Source organism: Puma concolor, chromosome B1 (genome assembly GCF_028749965.1).
Source record: "Puma concolor isolate L17-30 chromosome B1, mPumCon1.1.hap2, whole genome shotgun sequence".
Classification (NCBI taxonomy): domain Eukaryota; kingdom Metazoa; phylum Chordata; class Mammalia; order Carnivora; family Felidae; genus Puma; species Puma concolor.
The window spans coordinates 132,711,147-132,738,315 of NC_141670.1; the positions used below are offsets into that span (position 1 = coordinate 132,711,147).

General features: G+C 34.7%; 1 protein-coding gene and 1 long non-coding RNA gene across 6 annotated transcripts in view; one reads left to right on the plus strand and one right to left on the minus strand.

The window, feature by feature from the left end:
* The window catches only part of SNCA (synuclein alpha), a 159,064-nt gene that overhangs the window by 103,167 nt on the left and 28,728 nt on the right, over positions 1–27,169 (plus strand). The window lies entirely within an intron of this gene.
* Positions 2,313–26,800, minus strand: LOC147581884 (uncharacterized). 2 transcript variants are annotated; one of them, XR_015249782.1, is made up of 3 exons: positions 26,705–26,800; positions 23,602–23,708; positions 2,313–2,560 (listed from the first exon to the last, which is right to left on the minus strand). It is a non-coding gene; the product is annotated as an uncharacterized LOC147581884 (long non-coding RNA). The 2 variants fall into 2 exon arrangements; XR_015249781.1 differs by lacking the exon at positions 2,313–2,560 and adding an exon at positions 22,966–23,426.

The window sequence follows — 27,169 nt, forward strand, 5'->3', positions numbered from 1 at the left end:
CAGACTGGTGGGAAGGCATTTAAAATTTCTACAAAGGGGATTAACATTGCCCAATTTATGTCATTTATGATATATAACCAAAAATGTATGAAAACAAGTTTTTTTTAAAAAAAGGAACAACAAAACCGTGGTGATATTTTTGGATGCAAAATGCTTACATACCCATTTGCACAATGTAAAAATCTTTTCATATAAATGTGAACATGTTTTCATAAATTTCTTCAAAACACAAGGAATCTTGAGTTTAAGTTATTAAAAAAAATCTGACTGTATTACATTTTGAAAAAAACAAGCTATACTTATAACCGTATCATATAAAATGCTTTATATCATAGTGAAAAGGACTACCATTCTCTTTGTGCCTTTAGAAGTATATCTGTCTGTGGCATCACAACTCTCCATTTATTGAAGGTTCTCAGATCTTGACCACATGCCATAATAGTAATGTTTTAGCTACTGTTGTTCATTTTACATAAGCCTCTTAAGAAATAGACCCAAATTAGCACAAAAACAATAGATTATCAGTGCAAAATTTCATTGTTGTGTACTTTTTTTTTCCCAAAAAAAAAATGTATGTTTGGGGCATCTGGGTGGCTCATTCAGTCAAGCATCTGACTTCAACTCAGGTCATGATCTCATGGTTTGTGGGTTCGAGCCCCACATCAGGCTCTGTGCTGACAGCTTGGACCCTGGAGCCTGCTTCAGATTCTGTGTCTCCCTCTCTCTCTCACTCTCTCTCTTTCTCTGCCCCTCCTCCACTCTCTCTCTCCATGTCTCTGTCTCAAAAATAAATATTTAAACATTTTTTTAAAAATGTATGTTTTTCATACTTTTATCACAAATACAAATTTCTTTGGCTTTAAGCAATAAAGTCCAATGCTTTTCTCTTAGAATATCTCCCTCCTCCTCTGTAAGTTTTATACTTATTCACAAAGGACTATTCCAATATCGGATGCTATTGTCTGTGGTTCTTCCTGGAGCAAGTGTTAATTAATCTCTGTGGGTGTGTATGTAGACTAGAGATGGGGGAGGGGGGAGGAGGGGCAGCTGTCAAGGGAGTTGACCTCATCTTTATAGGAGAGCAGACTGATGTTCTATATAAAAAGCTTTTGGAAAAGGAAATGGAGCAGCCACTTCCCAGGGGCTCCCCCAGTGGTCAGAATCCTTCATTGCTTTAGATACTCTGGCTTTTGTTCTTCTGAGCCCACTTGATTGGATGGGTTGCCATTGTTCTTGTTCATAATTTGGCATGTTTTTACCTGTGCTCTTCAGAAAAAATGCTTGGGATAGGATAGATGCATGCTTTCTCTGAAAACACCAAAGCACATAATACATTGCAAATGGAAAGGGAAATGAAAGAGAAAATATATTTAAAAAATAATTTATAGAAACACCCCATGGGATGTATGTTTTTAAAAATCCATCTAATGTTCTTGCTGAGTTCCTACTAAGTGTATTATATTGAGGAGAACTTAGATATCTAGAAAATAGTTCATACCTTTTTATATATTTACTTTTCAGTGTGAAAGTTTCCAAAGAATTCTACTTATTGAATTCAGGTAACAAATTATATTACTTGGGGAGATTATAAATAAAACATTTTCTGAGGTTTTAGGTAATCTAAAATTATATAGAATATCAAAACTAAAAGAGGAAAAAATAATTCAACAGTGCTTCAGGTGAATATAGAAAATGGTTTTTCTATACTGCATTATAGTTTCAACAGTAAAAAATGTCTTTCAGACAAAAGTAGCATGAATACAAGTCAAAGATTTTATTCAACTAATTAATATAGGAGCCAGGAAGCCGGTAAGATTGGTTCAAAGGAGAAATTGAGGAATAAAGATTCACAGAAACAGTGAGTCAAAGAAATTCTAAAATGAATTGGCTAATAGATGCAAAACTGGTTGATATTTTACTTGTCAATGAACCTTTGGAATTATGTGTTCTACTGAATAAAAGTCTGCAATTTAACATAAAACTTCAAAGTGTTTGGGCTCCAATCAAATAGTTAATTGCAAAGTCTAACAGCTCTCGTCTCTTAGATAATTTAATCGTTGGCAAGCTGTTTAAAAATATTTTAAAAATCTATAGTAATCCTTTCTCTTTGTTCCCCAGCTTTAAATTTCCTCATGAGCATAAGTGCTATGAAATTTTTAAACAATAAAGACATCCCATAGGCTCCTAAACACCTCCAAAAAGGCATTCTAGTCTATGGTATGTATGTGTACTTACACATTTGTTTGTGTATGTGTATATTAACTAAATAAGTGATGCTTAGAGACTGTTATTAATTGATTTTATAGCAGATGGTGTGGTCGAGAAAGAAAGAAGGGAGAATGAAACATTATTATAATAATTACTTACCTTGTATTCAGTTTGTTTTCTTTTTCTAAATTCTTTAATAGAAGTCAGAAGGTAGCAGTTTCTGGGAAATGTGGCAAGACTTAACAGTCATCTTCAGGAGAAACTAGAGATTTTTGAGTGGACGTTAAATGGGGAAAGTGTTTCTTCTTCAATGTCTCTTGTACTTGCGTTTGATTCATAGAAAGGTCCTCACCTGTTAAAATTTAAAGGTACTGCTGAAAGGGATACAGACTATTAATGAATCCCACTAAAATTTTGATGGTTTAGAAGATACAAATATTTTCTCGTTTGCCTGGAATTCCAATCATTAATGTAAACACTGGTAGACAGATTAAACACAAGTAGCATGCTGGTATGCATGTATCCCTAAAGGTACACCCACACATATCCAGGTGTTCTTTGAAAGGCAATGTGGCCTGGTACTGGAGAGCATGGCTTCCAGAGCTCACATGCTTGGTTCCATTTCCTATAAGTGGATTGAATTGGGGTAAATTAGTTATGTTTGTAGAGTGGACCTCATCTTAGTACCTACATCCTAAGATTATGGGAAATAGCCCGATGAATAACAAGTAGTAAATTGTCAAAAAATCATTAGCTACCATTATTACCTGGCCTATAGTTTCATTCTGTAATCAAGGTACTTTAACTTTAAGCATTATTTATACTCATTCATTTTTTGTAATTTTGAAAAACCACTTTTTTTTTCCATTGTTAAATACTTTATAATTAATGCATTCCTTTTTTATCCAGAATGGACCATCTGTAATGGTTTTGGGAGACTTCTGCAAGGAAATTGGGGCTAAGGACTAGAGGCCACTTCACTGCCTTGGATGATGTAGTCACTGGGATCAAGGTTTCTGTAGAAGTGTAATCTCTCAGAAAAGCTGATTACATTTTTATTTTCCCCAGAGAAAAATTCTTTTCTCAGAGAAAGGAAATTTAATAGCCAATGAATATAAATTTTGCAATAGCAGGTAAAAAACAAAGAGTCACTTTTAATCCTAACAAATCATCCTAAGAGCTTATTTTTAAAATTCAGATTCTTATTGGTTAGCCCCCCAAAATTCTGATTTAGTAGTTAACCATCAAAGCTTAGAAATCTGCATTTATAATGAGTACCTCAGGTGATGGGCATGCATATTGGCTTTAATGTACCATAAGTGCTTATACATAAAAGGAAAATAAATTTAAAAATTTAAATTTGGCATAAACATTTAATATCAAAAATAATATTTGTACGTATTATACAACAAATCATATTATGGGGCATTAGTATCTATTTTTATTTGGATCTGAATCCTAATTTCTGCTATAAATCACCAAGGGATTGCTATTTTACACAATTTAATTCAGCTTATTTTTTAATAACTCTTGGTTTTCTGTTTTCTCCACTGGTGTCTTTATATATATTTATTCATTTTTAATTTTTTTCTTGGCATTATTTGCTAGGCAAAGAACTATACAAGATAAAGATGAATATGATTTTATCCCTGCTCTTAGGAACTTAAAACCTCCTAGAGGACATCACCTACACCAATAATCTTATGACAGTTTATGCTGAACTAGATCCATGGGGAAAGCATTTAGCATGGCACATAGCAAAGGGAGATTTGCTCTGACAGAGGATATCATGGAAAATTTTATAGAAGAGGTATAGTTATTCAATGATTGTTTTTACTAGGTGCATTTATTATTCTAGCATCTAAGGATATGGTAACGATGAAGACTTTAGGTCACTCTTCTTAGATACCTTCTCTTCTGGTGGGCATGAGAACTGGCCTTAGAAATAGGTAACTAAGGAAATTGGTGAGGAAACCGAAGTTCTTATCACTCAGTTTGCTTGCTTTTATTTGCGTTTTTAACACAGCACAATGTAATAAGATATCTTCCAAATATCCATGGGTCAACTTTGGTTGACATTCCTGTAACCAAGAGCCAGGTTCTCTGATCATTACATTAACCTGGGAAGGCCACCCCCCATCCCCAAAAGTAATGTACCACTCTCACGCTAATAAATTATCAGTTTGCTTCTTGTTTCGCTAAGTTTTCACATCTTACGGTGGTGATCTAGTCTAGGTATAACTTTAGCATCTTGATCACAACAAGCACCTGATTCATATTTCTTTACTAGCTCAGTTGAAATCTGATTAGATAAGTACATTACAGGCTATAAAATGTGTGTGAAATTCATAATGACCTCCTTTAAAAAATGTGCAGAAATAAGATTAAAGCACATTCCGGAGATCTTTTTGAGAATATCTGTATATCAGAAAATTTGGCTGAGAAGCAATCTTTTTCTTAATGTATTTTTTTCTCTTCTGAAAATGAAGAACTAAAAATACTTAAAGATGCAGAACAGCAACCTGTCTCCAGTGATCCTCTCTTAATTAATGTGGTGATCTATGTGGAGAAAAGGGACAATTGCAAGAGTCCCTTAATAATTATCTAGCCAAGGGCTTCAGATAATTACAGCAGGAAGATTTTCAAGACACAAAACACTATGCCAAATTTGACCTCTCATTTGATTCAGGCATTTGTTTTAAAAATCTTTTATTTCGGGGCGCCTGGGTGGCTCGGTCAGTTAAGCATCCGACTTTGGCTCAGGTCATGATCTCACGGTTCGTGGGTTTGAGCCCTGTGTTGGGCTCTGTGCTGACAGCTCAGAGCCCATAGCCTGCTTCGGATTCTGTGTGTCTCTCTCTGCCCCTCCCCTGCTCACACTCGGTCTCTCTCTCTCTCAAAAATAAATAAAAACTTAAAAAAGTCTTTTCTTTCATGTTGATGCTTATGCTTCATAAAGTCAGCCTGATATCAGATGGATCAGGAAATAAAGACAGTGCTCAGTTCACAGTTGGAGGATTTCAATATAGTGAACCAGTCTTTAAAAAAACCAATAGTGAGGATAAGAAGATGTAGTGGAAAGAAAATCAAGTAATGCTCCGGTAGGAATAGGGAAATGTGGAGTGGAATAATAAAACATATTCAAAATAAGAAGTATTAACTCTTGGCAAGGGAAAAAAATAGTACTAGGAAATGATATGTTCCATTTGTGTAGATGATCATTAATTAGTGTTCTTGCTGTGGGAAACATTGGAAAAAATGCTGAACCATCACATTCATGAATATTAAACCACCCATTAGCGAAACTTCCCTTTTGCTTAATTTCACAATTGATAGTCCAAATAATATTGTCCCCCCCCCCCATTGCAATTAAATAAAAAAAAAAATTAAGCCTTTGGGTGAGTTTCTGGACTTCATAAATTCAGTCAGAAACTGCATAAAAATACTTTGTTTTTGTGAAAAGCCAGCTTGCCTTTGTGATCTTTCTAAATCTTTAAAAGGGCTTTTATCAGCCCTCTCTCTAACTTGAATAATGGCATGCTTTCTGAAAATGATAAACTCTCTGCTTGGTGTGCCTCAAGATACAGAGTATATAAACCATCCTTGGAGATTGAGCTCTCAATTCTGAATTGTCCTTTGGGAGACCAGACAAGGACACTGCTTTGTATTAAGTGGCCCCAGTATTAAGTATAGCCAGAGGCAACACTACATTTTCTAAATACCTTATATTCTTTTAAAAATGACTGGCATGTCAATGAGATTTAAGCTGAAAAATGCATATGCATAGATGTTATATTTTCAGTTTCCCATCTTCCCCCCCCCCCCCCCCCGCCCCGAGTTATTTCCCTATTTTAGCAGCCTTTTCTCTCAGGTGCCTTGCACTCCACAGTGGTGTGTGTTCACACTAACCAAGGCAGTTGTCTTACCTGCCAGAAATAGCTGTGACATTTAAAGAGAGGACCAGACGAGAGAGAAGTCTTTAACACCCAAGGCTGAATAGCTAATAGTAAAATTGGGACATCAGTTACAGAGATTTAGGGGTAATATGATTACAGGTCCATCTTTACATGTTTTATGGAAGTGACTTCTGTTCTAAATATGATTAAAACTAACCCATGTTAATCTTGTTTATTGATTTACTTATTCATCAATACATATTGTGCTATATTGTGAAGATAATAAAACTGAGAGTCTAATAATTCACATCTAGACACTCAGACACTCACTGTATACATATTGTATAACACCTACCTGTAACTGATGTGTGTATGTGGTTTGAAAGTCTTGTGTTATAGGTATGCAGATGAAATACAGATTATCTAATCTGTTAAATTATAATTTATACCTTGAAAGAAGCTTCAAGTTTCTAAACTACTGATACCCTATTGTATCATGCTGCCCTTTTTCCTGAAGTAATGTTTGTATGTTTCTTTTGATGAAGTATGTATCTAGTTGATCATTGTGGTTTTCATACTTGCTTCAAGGAACTCTGTATTCCTTTGATGTGCCTAAATACCCTGTCCCAGGTGGAGAGGAACTGATGGAACCACGTCTATCTATTTACACAGAGATTTTAAAAACTTTCTTGTGAAGAGATAGTTATATTATACTCAATAACAATTATGCTATGATAATGATACAGAAGTTTAAAATGATTGGCTTGTCGGGGTGCCAACAAAAAGGAAAAAAAAAAAAAAAAAGAATGCCAGAACACTGGAAAAGTTAGGGCAAGAGAAGATTAAATAGTTCCCCAGACTTGAATTCCAGAGATGTTAAAATTAGAAGAGGAGTATAAAATGAAGGTAAATTGGGGCACCTGGGTGGCTCAGTCTGCTAAGCATCCTACTTCGGCTCAGGTCACGATCTCACGGTTCGTGAGTTAAAGCCCCTCATCGGGCTCTGTGCTGACAGCTCAGAGCCTGGAGCCTGCTTCAGATTCTGTATCTCCCTTCTCACTCATGCTCGCTCTCTCTCTCTCTCTCTCTCTCTCTGTCTCTCAGAAAATGAATAATGTTAACTTTTTTAAAATGAAGGTAAATTAAGCAATAAAAGTTTGTATAGGAATGTGCAAAACAAATACAATAGTCATTCAGAATAATTAAATATAGATTTATATTGAATTGTTTTTAATCTTAAAAATCAAATTTCATTTCTTCTCATTTTAAAATGTATTATGGATAGTCTCTTTTGCATATGTCAATTTTATGCCAAAGTAGCTTTTTTCTTGTTTGCAAATGCTTGGAATTATTAAAAAATGTTGTATGATTTAGGAATTTGGGTGAATAGAAAGTGGTTTGGTATATAAATATAGTGTGTGTACATACGTATGTCTATCTATATATATCTATGCTTTAGACTTGGCTTTTAGTTAATGTCACAAGTCGGGCCATTCAAATGATTTGTTTAGAAACTAGCTATGGGTCCAGAAAGTCACTCTATGACAAGAAACTGGCAGTAGAATGCTGTGGTGGTTTTTCATCTATTAAATCCTATTATTGCTATAAAACAGTTGACAATGAACTCAATCCATGTGCATAGTTCAAAAGTTAGACTAAATCCTTTGCCTGCTAAAGAAAAATCAGGATATTGTGCTGGTTGGTTCAACGAAAAAATAATGATACCCAGATTCCACTTGGCACTCATTACTTCTCAGCAGCTGTTTCTTTCTTTCTAATTGATATTTTATTTTTCAGAATCCATTATAAAATTTTTCTATTTAAGACCACAACACCACCATAGCAATTAAAAACATATCTTTAGCATAAGATGATGCTTTTGAAGTCAGTTTTACTGTTAAGCATCTTTGTGACTTTAGGCAAACATGCAATCTTTGATATTCATGTTTATCATCAATAAAATGAGATGATTAACCATGAGATCATCCAATAAACAGAAGCTGCTTCCCCTGCCTTTGTCACCCTTAGATCTTTCATATTTATAATCTGATTACCTATCTTTTTGTAAAAATAGAGACCATATGTTTCAGGCTCCTTTGGGTTCTCTTGTTTCCATTAAGAAATATATGTGCAGACACATGTCCTGCCTCTTCCAAAGTAAACATCCTTGTGTTCTTGACTCCATCCTTTTCTCTCTCTTTTGAGATTATGTTACCAACAAAATCCCTGTCTTGTGAAACTCTATCCCTATTGAAATCATTAAAATCTCTCCATTTCTTTTGTCATTATTTTTGAGAGAGAGATAGAGTGCGAGTGGGTGAGGGGCAGACAGAGAGAGAGAGACAGAATCTGAAGCAGACTCCAGGCTCTGAGCTGCCAGCACAGTGCCTGATGTGGGGCTCGAACTCACAGACCATGAGATCATGACCTAAGCTGAAGTCGGATGCTTAACCAACTGAGCCACTCAGATGCCCCTCTCTGTTTCTTTAAAATAAAAACAAAGCAATGAAACAAAAAACAAAACGCAAAAGACTAGTAGTCATTGCAAATCCCATTACCCTAAAAATTAATTGTCCCAACAGCTTTCTCTACTCATAACTTCTCAGTTTTGTCTCCCATCCTGGCCTCCCACTGTCCTATTTATTCTTTTGTTCCCTGAAATCTGACTTCTTCAACTTTTCTGGATTATTCAACAAACCTAAATATTTAATAAACATATATGCATCTCCATTGCATAAAATACTTAGTACTAAAAGTGTACCTGTGTTCTTCTCTTATTTTCTTTTTTCAGTTTTTGAAACCGCCAGTGATAGTACCAATCTGTCAGTAAAACTATTTTCATTTAGCTTCTAAAATATTGTTTCCTGTCTGCCTTTGCTTTTATCTCTTTTTCCTGCCTTGCCTTCCAGCTAAGAAGTTTCTTCATGTGATACTGTAATGTTTTCTTTCGCTTGTCTCTTTTTCTCTTAGTTTTGTGAGCTCTGATGACTTCTGTGGAGTATTCAAAATATACCTATATTTCCAAAGCCTCAACTCTAATCTATTTTCAACATATATTTATGGAAGCACCTCAGTGTCAATATAATACAAAATGACTGGCATTACAATTTACTTTGTCCTCTTTTTCTCTGTTACAACTACTAATGGTCCCCATCTTCCTAGTCAAACTCAAAACTTGTTTTTATCCCTTTTCCTTGTGTCATCTGTGCATTCAGGTAATGTGGGAGCTTAAGAGCCTCACATTTTTGTACATTTTGAAAGCGAGGCACTAGCTGCCTTCTGTTGGAGACTATATTTCAAGGATTTTTGTAAAGTGAACAGCCTTGGAAGATAAAGATAGTCTCTTTGTCTAAAGCAAAGGGTGAGTGTGTTTATAGCCTTGGTTAGAGATAATGTCCCATTCTGGAGCAAAGGAAAGACATGTTCACTGCCTACTAGAAAAGATTCAGGTTCCTAGACCCTGGATTCCTCCTCTGTAAATGCGATTCACTGACTGTAGGTGTCACCTGAAGTTCCCTGTAGGAATTAGGACTTAGAGAATCAACTCAAGAAAATGATGATACTTTGGCTACTACTGTTGTTATAGGTAAAAAAAGACATTTACCTCTGACCCAGAACTCTTGTGTTTTTGGCCAGTATCTGTAAAACTGTGGGAGACTACCTTGTTAGCTTGCAAGTAGGATAAAATCTCAGACTTCTCACAGTTCTTAAATATCAGTGGCTAAATTCTGTCCATTCAACTTCTACAACATCTCACCAAGGTAATCCCTTTGCTCCATTTCCATTCCCATTCCTCTAGTCACCAGACCACCTCTTTCCAGATTATTGCTGTGGCTAATCCACTTCATAATCCTTCCATTTAATAATAATTTCTATTAGTTGAATAGGTTGATATTGGCAATAAGATTGCCTGTTTGATAATAATATAACATAAAATATATGGAAGCTCTATCTCTGAATTAGATTATAGAGAAACAACATTTTCTGTTTCATAATTTATAATTTGGAGGAATTTACTGATAAATAATATAAAAGTTATCATTGGTAAATTCATTGTACAAAATAGGGTTAATTCTACATTTGTCTTCTCGAATTGTATAGCCCCTTAAACACAAATACATTGAAACACAAATACATTGGAAACAAGTCACAGTGTTACCAAGTTATTGTGACACCTCGTCTTGAATACTAATGTTGCAATATTGGTATTTGCCATTTTTTTAATAATTTCTTTTTTAATTTATATCCAAGTTAGTTAGCATATAGTGCAACAATGGTTTCCAGAGTAGATTCCTTAATGCCCCTTACCCATTTAGCCCATCCCCCTCCCCCACAACCTCTGTTCCCTATATTTGAGTCGCTTATGTTTTTGTCTCCTTCCCTGCTCTTATATTATTTTTGCTTCCCTTCCCTTATGTTTATCTGTTTTGTATCTTAAATTCCTCATCTGAGTAAAATCATATGATATTTGTCTTTCTCTGATTTAGCTTAGCATAGGTATTTGCCATTTTTAAAACCTCTGTACTCTATATTTTTTCCCATGTGTGTCTCTATGTCAAGGTTATAATTGACTTATATAGCTGTCTACAGTTTCATAGACACATTACTAACCCTTCTGTGAGATTGACCCAAGAGTCTACAAAAATAAGTCATAATATAGGTTTTGCTTTTCTTCAATTATGAGAAGTTAGTTACTGCAAGGATAAGAGGTGCTTCTTTACCAGCATTATAAACATCAAGAAAAGTACATTCTTCTTTAAGTACTGGTGCTGTGAATATTTCTTATCCTCAGTCTTCTCTAAATATAACATTACTTGTAAGTCTTTAGTTAAAAGCAATTAGGACAGTGTCCTTGTAGCATTTGCACTGATATATAAAAGGCAAATGCTATAGAGCTATCTCACTTGGATGTACTCAGAATATAACAACCTCAATCTACTACAAGTTTTCAGCTGCATTTCTAGGCAGCTGAGAGAAAGGAGATAAAAAGGATGACTTGTGAACCAGTTTGAGAAAGGCAAAACTCTGAGGTCCAATGGAGAGTCGCATGTAGCCAGTCAATGAAAAAGGCAAAAGCTTCAATTCTTAAAACAGTTGTTTGTTTCAATCATTCCCCCCACACAAAATCTTTATAAAAATTAGCAACAAGATGAAAATATAACAGGTAATATGTATTGAGACAATATAGGATCTACATTTATTGGGATACTTAGATCACAAAAATAAAATGCTTAGGGGCAGCTGGGTGGCTCAGTTGGTTAAGTGTCCAGCTTCAGCTCAAGTCGTGTTCTCATGGTTCGTGGGTTCAAGCCCCACATCTGGCTCTGCACTGACAGTGTGGAGCCTGCTTGAAATTCTCTCTCTCTTTTCTCCCTGCCCCACCGCCACTTGTGCTCTCTCTCTCTCTCTCTCTCTCAGAATAAATAAATAAACTTTAATATATATATTATATATATTAATATATAAAATCAGAAATTTAATATATATTATATATATACTTATATATATATAATATATATATTTAAAAATAAAATGCTTAAGACACTCCAGAACCAAGTAGATGCCTAGTAAATATTTGTATTGTTCTGACTGCATTGGTCATTATAGGCTATTTTATGTATATCATTTCATTTATTACAACAGTCTGGGACAGGTTTTATTATTATCATTTTCCATTTGAGACATCTCATAATCTCACAGATACCATCTACCGCTAGGTCAATTGGCTACCAAATCCCATGCTCTTAAAAGCGTATTTTTTCCTTGTCTTCCCAACAACAAATAATATATACAATTGTTGGATGGAGGGGACTATGACACAAAGTATTTAGAGTGATTGTGTAACCACATTTTTAGTTCCTCAAGAGTAATAAAATTAGGAATCATCCTTAATGTATAGTTTCCAACACACACACACACACACACACACACACACACATGCACGTGAACCCACCCCACCTACCCTTTGTAACTGTAGAGACAGTTGCAGCATCTTAAATACAGAATATTCTGTGTTTTTTTTCTCCCTTTTATACAGAAATTTAGGAGTTTCCACTTAATACAAGCCAAAAAGATATAAATAAATAAAATTAAAGAAATGAGAATGGTTGAAAATTAAATCCAGAACTCCAGAAATAATGAATGCTTTAAAAGTGATTAAAGAACACAAATAAACATTTAGTGCCTAAAGAAAGGAAAAATAAAAGACAACATTAAACAGAGCAAAGGGTATTCACTTGTTGTGTTGAGGAAATAATCTTTGATTCCCCTTCAAATTCTCTGTGGGATAAGGCAGAGTAAATAAATAAACATCATGACTAAGTGTAATATCTGCCCCATGGACTTAACGGGCCATTATGTTTTATTATGATAACCAAAATAAATTTGGTGTAGGGGCTTGGGAGAGATTGCCATTTCCAAAGTAAAGCTAAGGAAGACAAGGCTATGACCCAGGCAGAAGCTTTATTGGTTGATCAAAAGGATTGAAGAAGGAAACTCAAGTGATGATATTGCAAAGCATTCTAAAAAACTGTGGTTTCTGTGCCACATATTTGGGGGCAAAATGAACAGTATTTCTGACAATTTTATCATCTTTATTCTGTTAAAAGACTAAGGAAAAGGTTTAAACCAGAAAAATGCTATGCATTGAATTAGTAATAAGCTATTTTTCTTTATAAAAATTAATTAGCTTAGTATTTGCAGATTTAATAGCTATATGGTTAAAAAATACATTCTATCTGGTTTTGTCCTTGTAAATACATTTCTCATAGACAAAGAGATAGGCAATACTTTTAGTTCCTTATTTTTTTTATTCTGATAAAAATAGGGACAAATTTCAAGTAGTAATAGACTTCAGATATTTAATCATAAAATATTTTGTATAGTGTTTTAAACTCTTCATTTTTCGAAACTTGATTTTATCTTGTGTAAGCTCAGATTAATGTTTCGATAAGAAGTTTGTTGTTGTTTTTCAAGAATCTTGACAAATAATGTTGCATAATAGCTAAGAGCTTTTGGAGCCAGACTGCCTATTTCTGTTAATTCATTGATAAAATAGAGATAATAGTAGTAACTTTCTCATAGGATTGTTTTCTAAGATCAAATAATGCTTGTGAAACTCTTGAGACAGTACCAAATATAGAGTAAGCTATAAATGAACCTTAGTTGTAAAATGGAAAATTAAGCATTTTAATATTTTACTTGAGTGACCTTCTAAGGATACACCCAGGCCATTACCTTTCTTGATAATTTTTTAGGTAGATTTCCTTTTATCTCTGATCTGTTGAAACATGGATAGAGGTTTTCAGAGGAGACTTTTTCTAAGTAACCAAAAGAAAGTAATGACCGTAATAGTGTGACAAAGCTTAACAATGAAAGAATTTACAGGATAGGGTAATTGCAACACCCACAGAAAGTGACAACTGTGGGGCCTTGTTCCCAGAGTTCTTTTGTCAGTCATAGATGCTACTGTGACATATACATGGTTTATGTATACATACACTATAGAATTCCAGATACTGTGGAATATAAAGATATTCCAACTTGAAGGCTGAGATCCACTTGAAGAGTTTTTCTTCCATTTCTTCAAAGCCTTTCACATGTGACTGGCCTCTGTTCCCAGTAGTAAGGAGACTCTTGGAACCTCAGATATCACATGCATCTGATTACATGTACTGTGTTGTGCTCTGGCTTTCTTAGGGCCTTTCCTAGTCTTACTTTCTTAGATGAAGAAGACACATCTTTATATTTCTCTTTAAGATTCTCCTCCTAGATTTAACATCCACTAGTCTTGAAGCTACTGTATTCACTCTGTGCTTCAGAGCCCTATTGGTCCTATCCAGTCTTTGGTGTATGAGCAGTTCATTTTGCCTGACATATTTTCTCCCAGTCAGATATTAAGACCAGTTTCCCCCCAAGTTTTGAAAACAAATACCTGGATCTTGGATCACTAAGATTTTGATGGCAGATTTTTTCTTTCTGGGAGCCTTTAAGCATTCCCAACATCCCTAAAATATAGAAGAAGACTCCTGATCTCTAACTCCTCATTGATTCTGTACCCAGTTGCTAGTTTTAAGACTTGCCTCCATATATCAGTGCATTTGAAGGATAAAATGACTGGCTGCTTTTGAGCTTAACACAAGAGTAGATCTTTCTTAGGTTGACCTACTTTTATTTTGATGTCTCATTCAATCACTATCCAAGGGGGTGTTTTTAAAATTTTAAATAATAAATTTTTTAAAAATGTGTGTGTGTGTGTGTGTGTGTGTGTGTGTAGTAGCATTTTTCATTAATTGAAGAAGAGGATTAATTTTTATATGTGAAAACAAAAAATAGTTTATTCCTAGACTTCCCAATGTACATTAGTGTTTGGAACTAGGTCTATAACCAAGTTAACAGGAAAAAAAAAAAGCTGGCAGGGTTGCTCTTCTGTGAAGTCTTATTAGGTGAGTCAGCTAATTACATGGCATGGTCATAAATATGGCAGTGACTGAGCTGCTTGCTATGCTTACCAAGAAGAATAAAGTTTTAAGATAGAATATTACCACTTGGCTATACAATGGAAATTTCTTCTAAAATATGATTTCACACTAATTCTTGATTTATAGAACAGTTATTTTGTAATTTATGATAGGTTTAATGTATTAATTTTGCACTCTCCTTCATTTTAAGCCTTTAAAAAGTCAAACTAATTTTAATTGTATCTGTTACCTTTATCTTTCTCTCTCTGAGGGGATTGCCAAGACTCAAAAATAAAAAGGCAGAAGAAAATAAATAGTATGCTAATAAATTATCCAAAGTAGGGTATAAGTGGCTTCTAAATACATATTTCTATTGAAGACTGGTTTCTCTAAAAGTATCATTTAATTAAAATAGATTTGAATTTTAAAAGTTTATTTACTTTGAGAGTGAAAGAGAGTGCACAAGCAGGGGTGGGTCAGTGAGAGAGGGAGGGAGAGAATCCCAAGCAGGCTCGATGTTGTCAGCGCAGAGCCCAACACGGGGCTTGAACTCACAAACGATGAGATCATGACCTGAGCTGAAATCAAGAGTTGGTTGCTTAATTGACTGAGCCATCCAGGTGCCCCTAGATTTGCATTTTTAATCTGAAAAGATTCCCCTGTAGGTATGAACTATGTATAGTGTATAATGTGTTTACTATACACTTATGGTGTTCATCAATTTGACTGTACCCAAGTGATACAGATGGTTGATGACATAGTAATTTGTAAATTTGCTGAGACAATCTGAGTAGGTGTATAACACATGAAGAGTGTAGGTTGCTTTGCCACTAAGAAAGCCTAGCAGATGACCAGGAGCTATATCTGCCCTCAGCCTTGTTGCTAGGTTTTGTTTACCGTGGCATATGCAATTTATGATGAAAATCATGTGCTGTAGTTGCACTTTTTATTAAGAGAATTATGATGGTCTCAGGAGCTAGCCTCAGAGATAATCAGTGGTCTAATATAATACATGTGGTATGTGTATGTTTTCCCACATCCTAAAGCATGTCTTATACAAGTGAGTAGCAAATGTTGAGAGAAAAGTTGTGGGCTAAAACATCTAAAGGACAACAGGATATCATATTATCAAAACTAAAATGTTCTATCTTGTTGGAAAATTAGGCCAACAGAATCTAAAATACTGCTATATTGAAAAAGCAGTGCAAAAAATTCAAAATATTGTACTTACAGATTTGTCTCTATGGCTGTACCAGGCCTATTACCTTTTAATTCCTGCTGATGCCTTGCCCTCCCATTAACTCATTCTCTTTTACATCTATCTCACTACATAATTGAACAGATTAGTCCAATAGGCTTCAACCCCAAGGTCTCTAATGGCAAATAGCCATTAATGCTTATCCTGCCTTATTTTATGCATTCCTAAAGGTATAGCATTGAATGGACCAATTCTGTTGATCATTTTAATTCTGCCCTAGACCTAAACCATAACTATACCCTACCCTTAAAAAATAGAATTTTAATTTAACCATACATATTTGGAAAAGGGGGTAGGAGTTCATTAAGTGTCTCTTTAGCAATATTTTTTATTCTTTAGGTGTTGATTACACCAGAATATGTCAATTTTCATGGTTTCTCATGTCATAGCACTTAATTACTAGAATGCATTTAAACACTCTTTATAGTCTGGAAACAAATATGATCATTACATCATTTTTTAATTTTCTATTCATAACATTAAGACTTAAAATACTGTGGTGTTTCTGAAGTACAAATATTGTTTTGGTTTTAAAGATTAAATAACATTGTCCAAAGTTTTTTTATTAGTATTATTCAACTTCTTTTCTTTATAAAATTCCTTATTTGTTTAAAAAAAAAAGAATCTGATTTTGAATCAGATGCTCTTTGCTCTCCATTTCAAATGACATTATTAGAACACTAAGAACTGACAAAAATTTGAAAATATTGAATATATTTTATTTTTATTTTTAAAAACAATTCTTATACCTGCCTACTTCATTTTATTAGTTTTCAATAAAATAAATGTCGCTTAGCCCTGTCTACACACATTTCATTTACTTCCTTTTTAAAAATCAAGAGTAGAGGCGCCTGGGTGGCGCAGTCGGTTAAGCGTCCGACTTCAGCCAGGTCACGATCTCGCGGTCCGTGAGTTCGAGCCCCGCGTCGGGCTCTGTGCTGCCGGCTCGGAGCCTGGAGCCTGTTTCCGATTCTGTGTCTCCCTCTCTCTCTGCCCCTCCCCCGTTCATGCTCTGTCTCTCTCCGTCTCAAAAATAAATAAACGTTAAAAAAAAAAAAAAAAAAAAAAAAATCAAGAGTATATGATATGCACATTATTTTAACAGTCTATGTCACTTTCCTTGGAACAGGAGTTCTGAGCTTGATTTCAAATCAAGCTATATCAAATACTGGATTCTTTAAGATGGGTGCTATGTTGAACCTTTTTTCTCTCCTAAGTTGGAGTTCTTTATTTAGTTTCTTTATCATTAGGGTTACTCTCTTTTGTTTGAGCTGTTATTTGGGGTTGGTTAACATTGTTTTACAATGCAGCAAAATAACAGTTCTACCCAAAATATCTTTCAATGTGAACACAGTGAGGAAAATGTTTAAGGCCTAGATGCCTGGCAGTGGATGAAGCCATTATTAAAAACATGATCAGGTGTTGCTTCTTAGAGTCTTTAGAACACCCTATCCATTAGCCAACAATCTTCATAGGTTTCCAACTGAAAGATTTTTTAAAAAGTGGTTTTTTGATATATTCGCACTGACAGCAAGTACATTGCTCTACTCTAAACCAAACGATGCTGCAGAGTTTACAAACAGTTGATGATGTGGAGTAATAATTTCCAAGGAACATATAAAACATTCACAGGGCCCTAGAAACCTACATTGTTAACAACAACCCCAGATGATGGTAGGTTTTGCTTGAGAGGATTGTTTGCAGAAGCAATTTTCATCTCCATTGTGCATTAGAACAAATATACAAAAACTAAAAGTCCTACAATTGAACAAAAATAATTTTGTTATGCCAAGTATATTAACTTAAATTTGTTAAAAGAATGACTGAGGCATATTAACAATTTTAAGAGTTTATTTGAGCAAAAAATTAATTTGAATCGGGAATCTTCCAATCTAGCAGGTAGAAAGGACCTTGAACTGTACAAAATGAAAGACTAGTAGGCAGAAGGGAGTGGGAACAAGGAAATTATATGTAAGTAAAAAAAAGCAGGTTGGTTATGGGAAGGTTACTTTCCTTTAGGAGATGGCGGGCATTTATCAGGCAGTGAACCTAACTAGTGTTCATCAGGAGATTCCCGAATGACTCCTTTAAGATTCCCATTTCTGGGAGAGCTGAAACTTTAATGAAATTAAGTCTTGGTTTGGTGATATGGGGCTTAGCTTAAATGACTCCATTCTGGGCCTATCTCAGTTTTGTTGTTGTTGTTTGTTATTAACCATTTCCCCCTTTTGATCAGATTCTCAACCTAATTAAGAGATTTGATATTTTAAGGCATTAGCACTACTTCCAGTTACCACTCTGGAGCTCTCATGGTTTTTGCTGAACCTCTGCATAGTACTCACAGCTCACAACGTCAAGTTCAAATTTTTTAAGTTGGTCATTTTCTTTGTTCCTGTTATGATGTTCTATTCTTAGGGAGGTCATTTGCTTGGTGGTTAGCAGCTGTTAACATGCATTTAAATCTTTTGAGAAACTACAGTGCACTGGGGAGACTACTATGATTATTATGGGCAGGATCATTCTTGATGTGTGGAGTGCACTTTACAGCCATGGTCCCCAGGACCCAAACCAATCAGACTCAAGTCAAAGAAAGACCCCTTTGAAGGGGTCACGTTCTTAAACCAGTTGGATTGTTCAGTAATCTTATGTAGCTGAGTCTCAGCTTCCTCAGAAATGTTAATCTAGGTGCAGCAAGTGCTGTTGGCCACAGGAGTGGTTCCTGAAAATAGATCACCTCATTTATACTTATTCCTAGCCAGGGGAGTTGGGATCTGCCAAAGCTAGTAAATCTTGAATCATGTATGCCTTCTGGTAATTCCTGTTTGAGCCTGTGGCTCAGGACTGGAAGCATGACAGCCATGGAGGCTGGTAAAATGTAAGGGTCTATAGACAACTTAAGTGGTTTTATTTTCTTTACCCTTGCCTTTCTCACTCTCATTGTATAGAGCCTGGTTGCAAAGTTCTCCGGATTGGGATTGTTGACTAGAGATAGGGAAATGGACCTCTAGTGTTAGGGAGTCTGACATGACAGAGATAGGAGGTGTGAGATATGCACCTGCATTTTTATAGCTTGGAATTTGGCTGCAATGTCAGTGGTCAAGAGTCCTTGGTAGGGTTCTTTCCATGAATCTCATTTTTGCAAAAGCATTAGAGTAACACAATAATGGTCTATAAATAACAAAAGACTTTAAAATGCCCATAGATAAAGATCTGATGATGGTTCATTATAATGGAATTGATGAGGAATCTTGATTATTTCTGTGACATACATTTTAAGATAATAGCTGGAATTATGACCGATAACATTACACCAGAACATATCATATTTTTATGAATTTTGTACAAATTTGAGAACACATATTTATAACATGCATCTATTTATCTCTATATAGATGTATATATAGATATATATGTATATAGATATATATGTGTGTATAAATATATATTCATATGTCCACAAATATAAGAAGGTTTATCATCAGTTAATAATGCTTAACACATAATTTAACATACCAAATAAACCTAATTGTTTTATCATCTCTCTTATACAAGGTGAGAGACAACCTCATTGAGATTTTCCAGGGCTCCTCTAGGAATTCTCAAAATTAGTTTGAAGTTAGAATTTGATTTTAAGAAAATGTCAAAAGGTTTGATTAATTAGGATTACAAACTATTGTAAAATAAGACTTAATTATCTATTTAACAAAAGTGACAAAAGATGTTAAAGGCAAATACACAGGCTACATAGTGATGGACAAAAACTTAGCTCTCTTAATAGAAGATTGGGTCTTATTAAGTAATCAAAAACCTGATCAAGTCAATGTGAAGCACAATAAGTCACTTTGGTAAGACACAAGATCTTTGCTGACCAAGCAGATGACTTAAAAAGTAAAGAGAAACCTATGTTTAAAATGTCTTATTATGAGCAGACCAATAATCTAAGGGAATTTTTTCCTTTTAACAGACAAAACCAACTTCCAGTTTTGTGCCAGTATACTTTTGATATTAAAACTATTTTTTTTAAAAAATTAAATCCATTCTGATCTTAGCCATCGTGACCACACATAAAATTCCTTCTCCAGTATTCATTTTCCACAAACCTTCTACAACTTTCATGTAGCCATTCAGATGTTTTCCTCTTTCTCATTCTGAAACAATTATTTTACATTCCTTAGCAACTTTTCATATATAGTGTTTTCCTTTGATCTTTATTATTTCTAAGTAGTTTTAACAACATACATTGATTAGAATTCTTAACTCTTAGAATTCTTCATTCCTAGTGAAAACTAAGAAGTCAGCAACTGTGGGTTGTTACACCAGCATTCTGTGGGATTGGTGAATTTATAAACCATTTAACACTATCTAGAAGCATATTCTTCTTGTAGTAAATTTTCCAATGTGGCATCTTTACTAATAGACCCAATTATCTTTAATTCCTCTGTAAAAGGTTTCTCTTACTACATCTATACACTCTATTGAACTTTGCATGCAACTTCTTTTCCTAAACATGCAGGTATATGCGTAATCTAAGCGTGTTTTTCCCATGTATCTTATTACTGTAATATATTCTGGCTTGATACACTATAATAAAAACTTGGGAACAAAAATGTTTCCAAAAGTGTTCAACATTTGTTATATAACTTTTGTTGTTATTGTTTGTTTGTTTTTGTTTTTGTTTTTGGTATGGTAAAAATGAATAGAAGCTGAATTTCATATTTTACGATATGGATTATGTTTTGAAAACAAGTCCTTACTATCCATAAATATGAAATATTAATGTTATTTAACATTCAAAGCATAATTAGGCACAGTTCTAAATTGGAGTTAAAATTGAAATTTATTAAGAGATAAAGTGTTAAATATATAAGTTAAAGATAAAATTATATCTGGTAATTAAAGTGTTTCTTGTGATAATCTCTTTGGAATAGCTGCTAAATGTTTTAGTATACTTAAAAATCTACTAATACATGGAGTTGGCAAATATAGATCACATAGTCATATTCTGAAAAACATATTAGTGTTAGAGACTACCGAAATGAATTTTATTAAATTTGTTAAGAAAAAGGACATACACAACTGATCATCAACTGATAGATGCTGTTTCTTCTATACTCCATCCATTTCTCCCCACCCAAACCTGGATAATGTCAAAGCAAGTACCTAGATATCTTATTTAATAAGCAAACATTTGATTATTTAATTTCTAAAAGTTAAAGACACTTTTTTTAATGCAAAAGCCCAATATGTGATCATCCTTAAAAAGTAACTCTCTACCCAGTGTTCAGAGTTCCCTGTTTCATATTTGCTTAAATCAAGATTCAAATAAGACTAAAATAACATTCTTAAGTTGCAATTTTCTGACGCTCTCATCTACTTTATAGCTTCTTCAAAACTGTTGTTTACCTTGAAATTTACTTGTTGAAGTATCTGTATTATTTGTCTTGTATCACTCCCCATAGTCAGAAAATTTGCCAGTTACATCTAATGTGAACATATTCTTCAGCCCCTTGCATTGCTGTAAATCGTCAGATCTAATGATAGATGTGAATCCAGTTCAGATGTTTGGCAATGATATCTTATAAGGAACACAGAACGTGTGGTTATATCTCTTCAAGTCTTGTTAGCAGCCATTGCCAATCATTGCCTAGATTCCATGTAAAAGCATGATACTCTATTTTATCTTCTTTAGAGTATATCTAAAGAGAAAAGCTTGTACTCACCAACTATTTGTTTAACCTAAAGTATAGTTTGTACAGGAAAGGAAAATACATTCCTGATGATTTCTGAGATTACATTTCTCCTTGTCAATTCTGACACTAATTTTTTCCATAAAATAATCTATCTCCCACCTATTCTGTGCCTTTCTCATCCCACAGCATCCTATTCTGATTACCGTGTAATAAACTTTACTGAAGATTTTGGGACACCAGGCTATGAGGGGGGAAGGTGGGACAGTGAAATCATATTGTAGCACAGGACTCCATAGAAAACAGGATGTTGAATTAACAGTTATCCTTGTCCTTAAAGGATTTTGCTTACTTATGTAGCAAGAATCATCATGGGAGTAGGCCTTTTACACTGTCACTTCATTCCTACCAGTTCCTTGACCCTCACTAATTTCCCAGGCATGTCTTTGAGGTAGATTTTTATACACACAGGTGATTCATTAGAGTAGTTTGATAGAGACAATTTTCACCTATGCTTTAACTAATATTGTTTTTCCTTCTGGGTAGACTTCTATAATATGAAAGATTCAATGGCCCCATAGAATATATAATATTACTGAATAAAATTCTTTGATGGGTTCAGCAGTCAAATTACAAGAATTTCATTTACCAAGAATAGACTCTTAACTAGGTCTTAAAAGGATAAATTGGACATAGGGACATAACAGAAAGTCAAATTTCTCAGTTACTGAAATCTGTACTTTTCAATTAAAACGTTTGAATGCCAGAACTCTCTGAGAACTTCAGAACAGTGGCTTAGAGCATAAGTCACCTGTGCCAATTTGACTCTGAGTAAATTACTAAACCTCTCTAAGACAAGTTTCCTATGGAAGATGTGGTTGAGGATAGTTGGTCCATAGTTCTGTGAGCTGTCCCTGTTCTATGTAATATAAAATAGTTATTTAAGATTTTTAGTCAGTTAAAAATGTATTCAAATATTAATGTATTCAATAATCTCATTCTCCAGAGAACAACACTTATAAAGTCCAGCAGTCAGACTTGTGAACACAATATATTTATGCCTTTAATGAGTTAAAGGTTTCTGAAAGTATAAACCTGTTCTTGTTACATGCTGATAGTTGTTGAATACCCTGGGATTCTTTTTGATTGCTTACTTTTATCTTTTCCCCTCTTTTTTCTTTTAGATAACAAAGATTCAGTTGGGTATATTTTAAAGATCTAATTGGCTTTATTAAACAATTACTGAATGGGACAGCATCCCACCTAGCAAGTGGAGGGAGGGCCCAGGGAGATACACAAAATGAAAAGTTTTCATAGAAAAAGTGTGAGGCAAGGTTATTAGCAAAAAAAAAAAAAAAAAAAAAAAAAAAAAGAATTATTTCAGGTAAGCCCACTTTCTAGGGGAAAACAGTTTTTTTCTTTGTTTTTTTTTTTTATTATTTTTATTATTTTTTTTTATCATGCATATTACTCTTCCTTTGAGGGATGGAGAGGACCCAGGTGGCAGACTGATTGGCACTGACCAGTATTCCTGACTGGTGAAAACTACATTTCTGGGGGATGTTGAAGCTGAAATTAGAATAGGTATCAAGCCCTGCTATAGGAACTTAGTCTAAGTGACACCATTTTGGGCCTGTGGTTTTCTTCATAACAATTCTTCACTTTTGAGCAGACTCTCAGCTTAACTGATAGATGTTATCAAGCTTGAAGGCATTGGCTTCTCTCTAACCTATCTCACTGAAGTTCCTACAACTTTGCTCCTCCGTGAGGCATCAATAGGCCATGACATTTTTACTTAACCTCTGTGATATTCATAGGTCACATTTTCCAGTTGACATTTTTTAAGTTGATAATTTTTGTTGTTGTTGTTCCTTAGATGTTCCAGTCTCAGGGGGATAATTTGCTTGGTGGTTAGTAGCTGCAAACATACATTTAAAGTTTTTTGAGAGAATATAATGGACCAGGGAGATTATTATGATTACTATAAGCAGGATAATTCCCCAAATTTAGAATATACCTTGGAACCATGGTCCCCAAGACCCAAACCAATCAAAGTCAAATAAGTCAAAGAAAATCCCCATGGAAAGGCATACCTTTTTAAAGTCAAGCAGCTTGTCCTTATTCTGAGTTTTAGCTTGCTCAAAATTGTCAACCTAGACATGGCAGGTGATGTTCAAAGGACAGACACCTCCTTGATCAGCTAAAAGATAATCAAGAGCTCTTCTGTTATCAAGGACAACTATGGCTGGAGAGTTTAAAGACGTTTGTTGGGCTACTATTACTTTGGCAGATTTTTTAATGATTTCAAGAAGTAGGGAGACATTTTTGATTGTAGCCTCATTTATATTTATCCCTAATTGGGGAAATAGAGACCTGCCAAAAGGAGTGAATCCTGAATCACAAAAGCCTCCTGAGAAGTCCTATTTAACTCAACAATGTAAATTTAGGAGAAACAACTAATGAGATGTCTTATTTTGCTTGTAAAAAAATTAGGGGCACATGATTTTCTCTTTGCCTGAAATCAAAGACGTTATTCCCTGCCTTAGTAATGGCCTGAGAGATACAGATGAGGGTGTTATCTTTCTAGGCCAATGCCAGAGGAAAGGAAAGGAAAGGAAGAGAGGAAGAAGGGGTTTTATGTTCAGTTAATGTATTAAGTCTTAATCTGGAACCTTGGCAGGAAGCCATCTACCTCAATGTCAGCTACTTCTCTTCCTTGTCAATTTGATTTAGAGTTCTCGACCATCTTTTAGTTTTGCAGCAGTGTCAGTGGTCAGAGGCACTTGTTAAGGTCCCTTTCAGTGGGGCTCAAGGGTTGTCTTCCTCTGATGACATTTTAGACCAGCCACCACACTGTAGAGGGTGACCAACAGGTTCTTTTAAATTAGGATCTAGCAAACCTTCTTTATGGATGACATCCTATGGATGACAGGCTTGAGCATAAAACATTAGAGATTTACAGTAGCTGATCATACTAGCATGAAACAACAAGGGATCAGCAAAAGGCTGTATACTGATAGAATTTCAAGTTGATAAAGCTTTTGGTAAGGCTTCTAGGATTAGGCCAGTGAAGTGGATGCCTTAATCACTGGAGATAGTGGAAAGTACACATAAATGGGAAACACATTTAAGTTTTTTGTTTTTTTGCTTTTCCTGTGAGGGCATCAGACTTGGAGCAAGGAAAGACTTTAATCCATCTAGAAAATGCATATACAATAATAAGAACATATTGATAACCCATACTAGGTAGCAATTTAGTGAAGTCTAGTTGCAGGTGTTTGTTGAATTTACAACAATTATTTCTCCATATGAAATTTTCTCATTCAGAAGCAAACTGGTGCCATGTCAGAGGACATTAAAATGGCAAAAGTCTGGCAAAGAGGGGCCATTTTTGCAGCAGAATGGACTTCATCTACATGTACCACAATCCTATAAATATAAAAAAGGCTTAGTATTATTTATTTGACAGTGCTTCCATGTAAATTACATATGAAATGCCCAATTTGTTTAACAAATCTTTTGGAATATTCCAAGTTAAAAAGGCATTTAAAAAAAAGAATTTGATTTTGGGGGCACCTGGGTGGCTCAGTTGATTTAGCATCTGACTACAGCTCAGGTCATGATCTCACAGTCCATGAGTTCAAGACACCTGTCAGGCTCTGTGCTGACAGCTCAGAGCCTGGAGCCTGCATCAGATTCCGTGTCTCCCTCTCTCTCTGCCCTCCCCTGCTCATGCTCTGCCTCTTTCTCTTTCTCTCAAAAATAAATAAACACTAATAAAACTAAGAAAATTAAATTGAATGTAAAAAGAATTTGATTTTGGAAGTTTGTCAAAAATACCAAAAAAGGGCTTTTAAATAAAGTACTTATTCTAAATAGGATCACAGATAATTATGAAACTTAATATTTAAAAGGTAAAAAATCTTCTACAATAATTTTACTAAAACCAGACTAAAAGTCCAAGAAAACTGTCCTTTTAAAAAAGACAAAACCAAATTTTAACTTTGCACCGGCTTTTGATATTAAATCTATTTTTAAAATAATTTTTTTTTAATCTTAGCCAGCTTGACCATATATTAATTTTCTAAAGGTTTGCTTATAATTATTTTTTATATTCTGATTTTGTCCTTTGTCTTTTTATCCTTAAACTAACTTCTATTTAGGACAAAATTACTTTTTTTCCACGTCAACAAAAAAATGCGTCTTAATTTTTCATTTATTTTATTATTTATTTATTTATTTATGTATTTATGTATTTATTTATTTATGCTGAAAATGTATCCTTTCCTGGCATACAGAGATGTTTCCCCTATTTTTAGTAGTTTTAATTACAAATATTAATTAGAACTTTAACCCTTAGAAAGCTTAATTTCTAGTCAAAACTAAGAATAAGCAATTGTGAAGGGTCACATCAGCATTTTTTAAATTTTCAAATTTATGAATATATTTTAAAATTTCTAGAAGCATGTCTCTTAAAGTTTTCAAATGTAGCATTAACATTTCCAAATATCTTCTAGTTTCTCTGTAACAAGCCAAAAGTAGAAAAACCTATGTTTATTAATATTTTAGTATTTTGTCTTATTTGGAAATTAGATATTTATATTGTTATGGAACCAGGCTGGAACACTGGCAGAAAAACCAAGCAAAATTTGGAGATCTTGGTGGATTGGAGATTTATTTAACACCAGCAGGCTCAGAGGAGACCGTTTCTCCAAAAATCTGAGCGCCAAATGCAAGTGGGAAGTGTAATTTATAGTTGTCAGCTTCCATATCTGTGGTGGGTTTTCTCATGTGCGGCAAACAGGGCAAGAAGAAACCGGAAGAGGGGTCTCTAAGCTAGAGACCAGAGCTTGTTTTAGTCCCCTCGGCCATCTTTGGCGCAGTACTTCATTCATTTCTCCAACATTCCCCCCTTTGATGCCTTTAAATTTTTTTTTTCAACGTTTATTTATTTTTGGGACAGAGAGAGACAGAGCATGAACGGGGGAGGAGCAGAGAGAGAGGGAGACACAGAATCGGAAACAGGCTCCAGGCTCTGAGCCATCAGCCCAGAGCCTGATGCGGGGCTCGAACTCACGGACCGCGAAATCGTGACCTGGCTGAAGTCGGACGCTTAACCGACTGCACCACCCAGGCGCCCCTAATGCCTTTAAAAAAAACTTGCCAAATACTTGCCATCAGACAGGCCTACAATACCTGTAGAATTGGGCATATTCCTCTTCATGAGGTCCCCAAAATATCCTGAGGTTCCTGCACCTGCGTGGAAGTGACCTTCATTACTCATCTGGTAAGGCTTCTTGGGAAATCTGTAAGCAAGGTATCAGGCCAACATTTCCAAGGGGCTTTATGGCTCCATGTTTCATAAAGCCAACCTTAGTTCCTTAAAGCTATCTGGTGATATCTGAGTCTATGAATGTCACTCTGAAATATGACATTCCAGTCAAAGCCTTGGTAAAATAACCAGTATTTCCAATGGTGAACTGTTACAGAATGAACAGATTCTTATTGAACTTATGCAAACAATTGTAATTGCCATGAAACAAAGAATACTCACCGAGAGTTTTTGAATTTTAGGAAGTTATGTAGAGAGAAAAGATAAATGCTTCAGTTTTCTTTTTTTTTTTTTTTTTTTTTTCAACGTTTATTTATTTTTGGGACAGA